This window comes from Nicotiana sylvestris, chromosome 12, assembly GCF_000393655.2.
Source record: "Nicotiana sylvestris chromosome 12, ASM39365v2, whole genome shotgun sequence".
Classification (NCBI taxonomy): domain Eukaryota; kingdom Viridiplantae; phylum Streptophyta; class Magnoliopsida; order Solanales; family Solanaceae; genus Nicotiana; species Nicotiana sylvestris.
The window spans coordinates 123,708,402-123,716,776 of NC_091068.1; positions in this window are offsets into that span (position 1 = coordinate 123,708,402).

Consider the following 8,375-nt stretch of genomic DNA (forward strand, 5'->3'; position numbering starts at 1 on the left):
AAATGGAGAGCTTAAGGAAAGGTGTAACCACTTACCCATACAATATCCTACCTTATCCCAAAAGCCTTCATAACATCTCGAAAGAAGTTTTACTTGATTTCAAGCTGAGTGAGCTTACATTAGTGGTGATCTACATGAGGGGCAAGCCTATGGTACTTGAAGCCGTACTTGTGACATTCTCTTGAGAGAGATGAGTGAACCTTTCATAAATCTTTGGATCCAATGCTAAATTTCTTAAGTGAGCTTGGCAAATGGAAAGTAGAGGAGGAAGAGTTTGGAGTCCAATATTACCTACATGATAGAGCAAGAATCCTTGATGAGTAAAGTCAATTCTTGAAGCTCAAATGTCACATTAGAACTATATGTGCATGAATGTTTAACTTGTAGCCTTATTGATAATACATGAGTAGTGTGGGTAGCTGTTGGTCCCAACTGATGTGTGGATTGCTCACCTTTGACTCGCTAAAATGACCCTTAACTTTTGGAGGTGGGAACTAATTTATTTACTTGAAGACAAGCACATACTTAAATTTTTGGGGGAATTAATAAGTGGGGATTTTGACTGCTTATTAGCACCTTTTAGCTTTTGTTTTAGTCCAAAAGTATTGAATTGTATTCCTGAAACTAATGAAATTGTGCAAATTACAGGAATGCTGGAAGTTGGGTCTCCCGAGATGAAATCCGACTCAAAAAGGAGTATTCCGAAGCACAAGCCAATAAAGGGAGAAGAAGCACAAATGTGCGGTCCGAAGAAGGAATTCCGACTCAAAAAGGAGTATTCCGAAGCACAAGCCAATAAAGGGAGCAGAAGCACAAATGTGCCGGTCCGCAGAAGGAATTATGCGGCCACAGAAGAAATTGCGGACCGTAGAATTCCATCTGTGGCTGCAAACCAAGAAGGAAAATCTAGCAAAACTTTCAGCAATATGCGGACCGCAGATAAATTGTGCGGCCGCAGAACTGGGCTAAGAGGCAAAGATCAGAGAGTATGCAAAAAGACCAAGTCCAGGAGCCTTTGTGAATTACGGACTACACAAAAACTGTGCGGCTATAGAAGATTGCCTCGCGACTGCATTTCAGAAATGTGCAGCCATAGAACTCCACTTCTTACCAGCTGAATAAATCAATGGGTACATGGAATTGTGCGGCTGCAGAACCACCCAAGGGGCATTTTTATCCGAGATTTTCAGCCCTATATAAATAGATGAGTTTCACAAAATTAGGTCAAGTTTTGAACATATGAAGTTGTAACTGTTTCTCTTTGCTATTTTAGGAAGTTTTAGCTTATTTGAGCATTTTATATTAGATTTCATCATTTTAATCTTACATTATGAGTTTTATTAGCTTTTTTTCTTTGTTTTCTTCAATACCCATTATGAGTAGCTAGATATTTACTAGGGTTGTGACCCAACCCTAGTGTATAAACCTTATGGGTGATTAATTTTATGCTTGTTTATGATTGGGTGTTGATTATCAACTAGAGATAGTAAGAACCCGACTTGATCTCATATCAACTATTTTGTTTGATACCCATTTGGACTTGAGAAAGCCAAACTGGGCAAAATCACTCTCTGACCGAGAGGTAATGAGTGGGTAACATAGAGTTGAGAGCTATAATACACCTCAATCAACAAAATAAGTACAAACGACTTTATCCCATTAGGCAAACACCTAAGTTATGGTCACAATCCTAGGCCATTAATCCAATTGGGAAAACCTCAAAAATATTTATTTCTAGTCTATTCTCATTAGCTTGCATTCATTAGAGTAACAGTCGAAGTAGAAAACAAAATTCTATTGTGTAAGTGCAATCTAGATAACCCATTTGCTTACATCAAATATATATACTCCTAACACCCCTCACTGCTCTTTGTGGATTCGACCCTGACTCATATTTGGGTAATTATTATTACATACGACTATAGCATATCTCCTGTAGAGGTGCGTTGTGGACATCATCAGTGAACCATGGCTGCCAGCTTTTAATTGTGAATAGGGTAGTTCTTCTCATGGGGATTCAACTGGCGCGAAGCATAAGTAATCACCTACCCTCCTGCATCAAGACACACCCAATACCAATCCTAGAAGTATCACAATAAACCATAGATGAACCTGATGCTTAAGGTAAACCTAGAACTGGAGCCGTGGTCAAGGCAATATTGAGCTTCTAAAGACTCTCCTCACACTCATAAGACCATCTAAATGGGGCACCCTTCAAGGTCAATCTAGTCAAAGGTGCAGAAATGGACAAGAAACCCTCCACAAAACGGCGATAATATCCGTCCAAGCCAAGAAAACTCTGAATCTCAGTAGCTAAAGACGGTCTGGGCCAACTCTGGACTGCCTCAATATTCTTTGGATCTACCTTGATCCCCTCACTAGATACCACGTTCCCCAAGAACGCCATAGAATTAGGCCAAAACTCACACTTGGAAAATTTAGCATAAAGCTTCTTCTCCCTCAACGTCTGGAGTACAATCTTGAGATGTTGCTCATGATCATCTTGGTTGCGTGAGTACACCAAGATGTCATCAATGAATACGATGACAAATGAATCAATATATGGCTAAAATACAATGTTCATCAGATGCATAAATGTTGTTGGGGCATTGGTCATCCCAAAAGACATCACAAGAAACTCGTAGTGACCATAGCAGATCCTGAATACCGTCTTTAGAATATCAAATCCAGAATCTTCAACTGATGATACCCAGACCTCAAATCAATCTTTGAAAACACTCTAGCTCCCTGAAGCTGGTCAAATAAGTCATCAATGCGTGGTAGTGGGTACTTGTTTTTAATTGTAACTTTGTTCAACTGTCTGTAATCAATGCACATCCGCATAGTACCATCCTTCTTCTTCACAAATAGAATCAGTGCACCCCAAGGCGACACACTAGGCCTAATGAATCCCTTATCAAGTAGCTCCTGAAGTTGTTCTTTCAATTCCTTCAACTTAGTTGGTGTCATACGATACGGAGGAATAGAAATGGGCTGAGTGCCAGGCACCAGGTCAATACCAAAATTAATGTCCCTGTCGGGTGGCATGCCCTACAGGTTCTTAGGAAACACATCCAGAAAATCTCGCACTATCGAAACGAAATTAATGGTAGGAGTATCAGCACCAACATCCATCACAATGACCAAATATGCCAAACATCCCTTCTCGACTATCTATTGAGCCTTCAAGTATGAAATCACTGTACTGGGAACATAATCTAGGGAACCTCTCCACTCAACACTAGCCAATCCCAGTATTGCCAACGTCGCGGTCTTAGTGTGACAATCCAGAATATCATGACATGGTAACAACCAATCCATGCATAAAATCACATCAAAATCAACCATACTAGGCAGTAAAAGAACAACTCTCGTCTCCAATCCCCTAATAGTCACCACACATGATAGATACACATGGTCCACAATAATAGAATCACCCACCGGTATAGATACATGAACATGCATAACTAAGGGATCACGGGGCATATCCAAATAGTGAGCAAAGTATGATGATACATATGAATAAGTGAAACTAGGATCAAATAATATGGAAGCATCCCATGGCACAAATACCTATGATAACTGCGTCTGACCTGGCAGGAAAAGCATAGCATCGAACCTAACCACCATATGATCGACCTATCCCTCTATGGCGACCTTGAATTGCCTGAGTCCTACCCCGAATTGGCTGAGCAGGTGTAACGATCCGGCCGGTCATTTTAAGTATTGTAGTCTTGTTTCCCAATTTATTGATTATTCTATATTCATATATGGTCATTTAACTTGTCGGGTGGTTGGTTTGATTCTGGGAACATTTCAGAATGAAATGAAATACTTAGTCCCAAGGTTGGAAGCCTAAGTTGAAAGAGTTTATCAGATGTTGACTTATATATAAATGACTCTGGAATGGAGTTTTGATGGTTTTGATAGTTTCGTATAGTGATTTTGGACTTAGGCGTATGTCCGAATATGGATTTGGAGGTCCGTAGGTCGTTTTGCCTTGAATTCGCAAAAGTTGGAAAGTTGAAGGTTTGGAAGGTTGCGAAGTTTGACCGAGAGTTGACTTTGTTGATACCGGACTCAGATTTTAGTTTTAGGAGTTAGAATAGGTCCGTTGTGTTATTTATGACTTGTGTGAAAAATTTGAGGTCAACTAGTGTTGGTTTGATAGGTTTAGGCATTGGTTTTAGAAGTTAGAAATTCATTAGTTTCAATAGGTTTGAATTGGGGTGTGATTCGTGATTTTGATATTGTTTGATGTGATTTGAGGCTTCGATTAAGTTCGTATCATATTTTAAAACTTGTTGGTATGTTTGGTTGAGGTCCCGGGGGCCTCAGGAGAATTACGGATGGTTAACAAATCAAAAGTTGGACTTTAAGCATTGCTGAAGAATTTGGGTTATTGGTGTAACCGCATATGTGGTGTGCTTGAACGTAGATGCAACATCTCAAGTGCGTCTGAAGTGTCGCAGGTGCCAAAGGGGCCTATCTTGGGGATTTTCGCAAAAGTGAGCTGGGTTCCGCATAAGCGAAGTTGGTTCTGTGATGGTTGTTCCGCAGAAGCGGAGGGTGGTAGTGAAGGGTAGGAATCGCAGAAGTGGGATTTTGGGCCGCAAAAGCGGCATGTCGGTGTTTAAGTTGTCTTCGCAAAGTGAGTTATTTTATGCAAAAACGAAACCGCAGGTGCGACAATCGAGCCCGCGGAAGTGATATTGTTGGGCAGTAATTTAAAATCGAGGATTTGAGTCTTTCTTTCATTTTTGGAATTTTGGAGTGCGGACTAGAGCAAATTTTGTAGAGGTTTTCACCTAGATTGAAGAGGTAAGTTACTTTTAATCACTTTTGTACATAAATATTGAATACCCATTGACTATTTCACCTATTTCTCATGAATCTAAGTTAGAATTTGGGGATTTTGGACTATGTTATTGGAGAGTGAAATGTGAGGATTTGGGGTGATTTGTGGTTGGAATTGGATGATTTTGGTATGGTTGGACTCATAATTGAATGGGTGTTCGGAATTCGTAAATTTTTTCAGGTTCAGAGGTGCGGGCTTGGGGTAGACTTTTTAAGTTGACTTTTTGATTTGAGTTAAAGACCTTACCTTTATCTTTTGGAATCAATTCCTATGGCTTTTATTGATAATATTATGTTCTTTTGGCTAAATTAGAGCCTTCCGGAGGTTGATACGCACGGGAAAGGCTTGTTAGCGGAATGATTTGGTTTTCTTGAGGTAAGTATCTTAACTAAACTTGGTTGAGGCACTAGTTGCCTGAATTATTTGTGATAGCTACGTGTTATGGGTGCGCACATATGTGGGTTTTGAGCTCAAGTTCTGACATCGGGGGTATTTATCCATGCTCGGGTTATGCTTAGGCTATGATAAGCCTAGAATTGACTTTTAAGCTTTAAGCTATGATACTTTGCATATTTGTAACATTGTTGTAAACTATTTGAGCCGTGTTTGAGGCTACATAGAGGTTTAATCCCTAATGAACTTGATAAATGTTATTCCGTGATGAAATTGCCTATTTGAGATATGATAGCATACTTTGCACATGCCTACACTTTAGCATGTCATTTATACCAGTACAAGAGCATGAGATTTGTTATTCATTCATCACATATATGTATTCTTGTTATTTTTTTGTGTGTGATATGGTTGGACTGGGTGCCCGTGACCACGCCGAATGGATTGTGTTGTTATGCATGTGACCATGTCGGGCGAATTGTGTTTGTATGCATGTGATCACGCCGGGCTAGTAGCACGTTGAATTACCCGTGCTTGCATGTGGATATGGATCCATCCCCTAGGTTCACCCTCTCATGTTTCTATCTTGATGGTGTACACGTGGATATTGAGGAAAACTGATCGGTTACTTGGAAAGGAATGGGAAAGGTTGAGGAAATCTGGCCAGTGTTTGTTTGGATTTTGCATTTCATCTTTACTTGCAATTTCCCTGATTATTTACTTGATTTATCTGCATATTGTCTCTATATGCCGAACATTGACGGAGTAGAGTGTTTGGGAAACTGTACACATAGATGCTACTTCCTATACTTTATTACTTGATTCCATTATTGTTATGTACTTGTTAAATTGATGAAACTGTACAGGTTATAGCTTGCATCATTTATAATTCGTACTTCTTTTACCTCGTTGAGGTTAGTTACGATACATATTGAGTACATTTGTCGGTTATACTTATACTACACTCTATACTTTGTGTGCAGATCCAGGTACTTCTGGACGTGGTGATTGCTAGACTGGTGCTAGTACCTACTCGGAGACTTTGAGGTAGCTGTTATGACATCCCTAGATCTTGATTCTCCTTCCTTTTATTTTCTTCAGTACTTTTCTATTATTCAGACAGTTGTACTAGAGTTTATTTTATGTTGAGATAATGTAGTTCTCATGTACTCGTTAACACCAGGTGTTGGGATGGTTGTAGTAGAATCTCAGTTACTTTTATCAAATTTTTATGAGTTTTTCCGTTGTTGAGTTTATTAAACCTATTTCATTCAAATGTTAAGATGTTATATGATTGTCGGCTTGCCTAGTAAGTGTGTTAGGCGTGATCACGACGGGTTGGGATTTTGGGTCGTGACAATGGGTGGTGAAGTAACTGGTGCGAAAGTCATAGCCTGGCCTCTCTACTGAACTAGACCTCCCATGAGAGGGGGGAACTACCTCCTCACATGCCCCAACTCTCCACACTCGAAGAAACCTCAATCCAAAGATGGCGGCGGGAACTGAACTGGACCCCGAGAACCAGAATAGCCACTAGAAGAACCTGGCACAGACAAACCCTGAACTGATGGAGCACGGGATGAACTTTGAGCTGGGAGAGCACTGAAAGATTACTGACCCGGACAAGCACTGTATGAACCATGAATAACTGATGCACCATGATGAACCGGACGAGCCATCTTAGCGGGCCTATAAGGATGACCTATGATGTGATGTGATTGAATTCTGGATGGGGTACTACTGAAACTACCTGAAAGATGGGCCTCTTGCCCGCCCGCCGATAACTAGGAATTTTGATGCATTTTATACTCCTTCTTGCTTATGCTTTGATTATAAATTCATACAAAATAGTCCCAAAAGGCTTATAAGTTGTGCTTGATTGCAAATTTGATCAATAAAGTGACAAGATGTCAAAATCATCTCAAAAGGAGTGAAACTTGCACAAGTACCAAAGACAAGACAAACTCAGGAAAACAGGCCTAGTGCGACCGCACTAGACTTTGTGTGGTCTGCACTAGGGAGACTCAGAGAGTTGGTACTTCAGGAATCAAGGCAGTGCGGCCGTAGAAGGTTTTGTGCAGTGCGCACTGAAGGCAATGCGGCCGCACTACCATTCAGTGCGGTCTGCAGAGTCAAGGTTCAGAGAGGGTGAAATCAATGGTTTCAAGCCTGTTTGGTCCGCGGTCCAGTTTGTGCAGACCACACTAGAATCCACTGCGGCTGCAGTCCATTCTGTGTGGTCCGTGGAGCCTGAGTTCAAAGAGCCAAGTTTTCAAGTTCAAGAGCCTAGTGCGACCGCACACCATTTTGCGTGGTCCGCACTAACCCCGCAGGGGCATTTTTGTCCAGTTTTTTCAGCTAAGTATAAACAGATCCTTTTCCATTTTTAATGCATCAGACATCTTAGAATAGCTGCTGCGCTCGTGGGAACATATCTTGTAGCCATTTTGGGCATTTTTACTTACTTTTTATCATTGAATCTTTGTATTTAGCTTAGCAATTAATTAATATATGTTCATCTTTATCTATTTCTCTATTTTTTTCTTCAAGTATGAGTAGCTAGACCCATTAGCTAGGGTTGTGGGGGTAATTGATGGGTGTTGCAATTTAGGGCTAGATTGACTATGGGTGTTTGCTAATTGGGTCAATTTCATGGTTTAATTACTGAATTAGTGGTTGCAAACACTAGTTTGTGCTAAGTTGACTGGGCTCTTCTTGAGAAAGAGAGCCTAAGTCTCCGAAATTAATCCAACAAGGAATTGGGATAGACTCAAGAAAATTGATAGTCCCAATTAAAGGGTTAAACCTCGAGAGAGTAATACCCGACTTGAACCTTAGTTGCTTGAGCAAATATGCATACCTAATTGGTCTTGAGAAAGTCAATTGGGCAAAATCATTCTTTCTACCGAGAGGTGTGAGAATGGGTAATATCGAGCAACGGTTATAACATATTCCCCAATCAAGTCAATCGTGTCTTATATGCAATTACACGTCAATTGGCCACCTAGGTGAAAGTCACTACTCTAGTGCCTTTTAGAATATTTGAACAACTTGTAGCATTTTGCTCTTAGCTTAATCTAGTTGCAATTATAATTTGTAGTTTGATAATAGTAGAATTATAAAA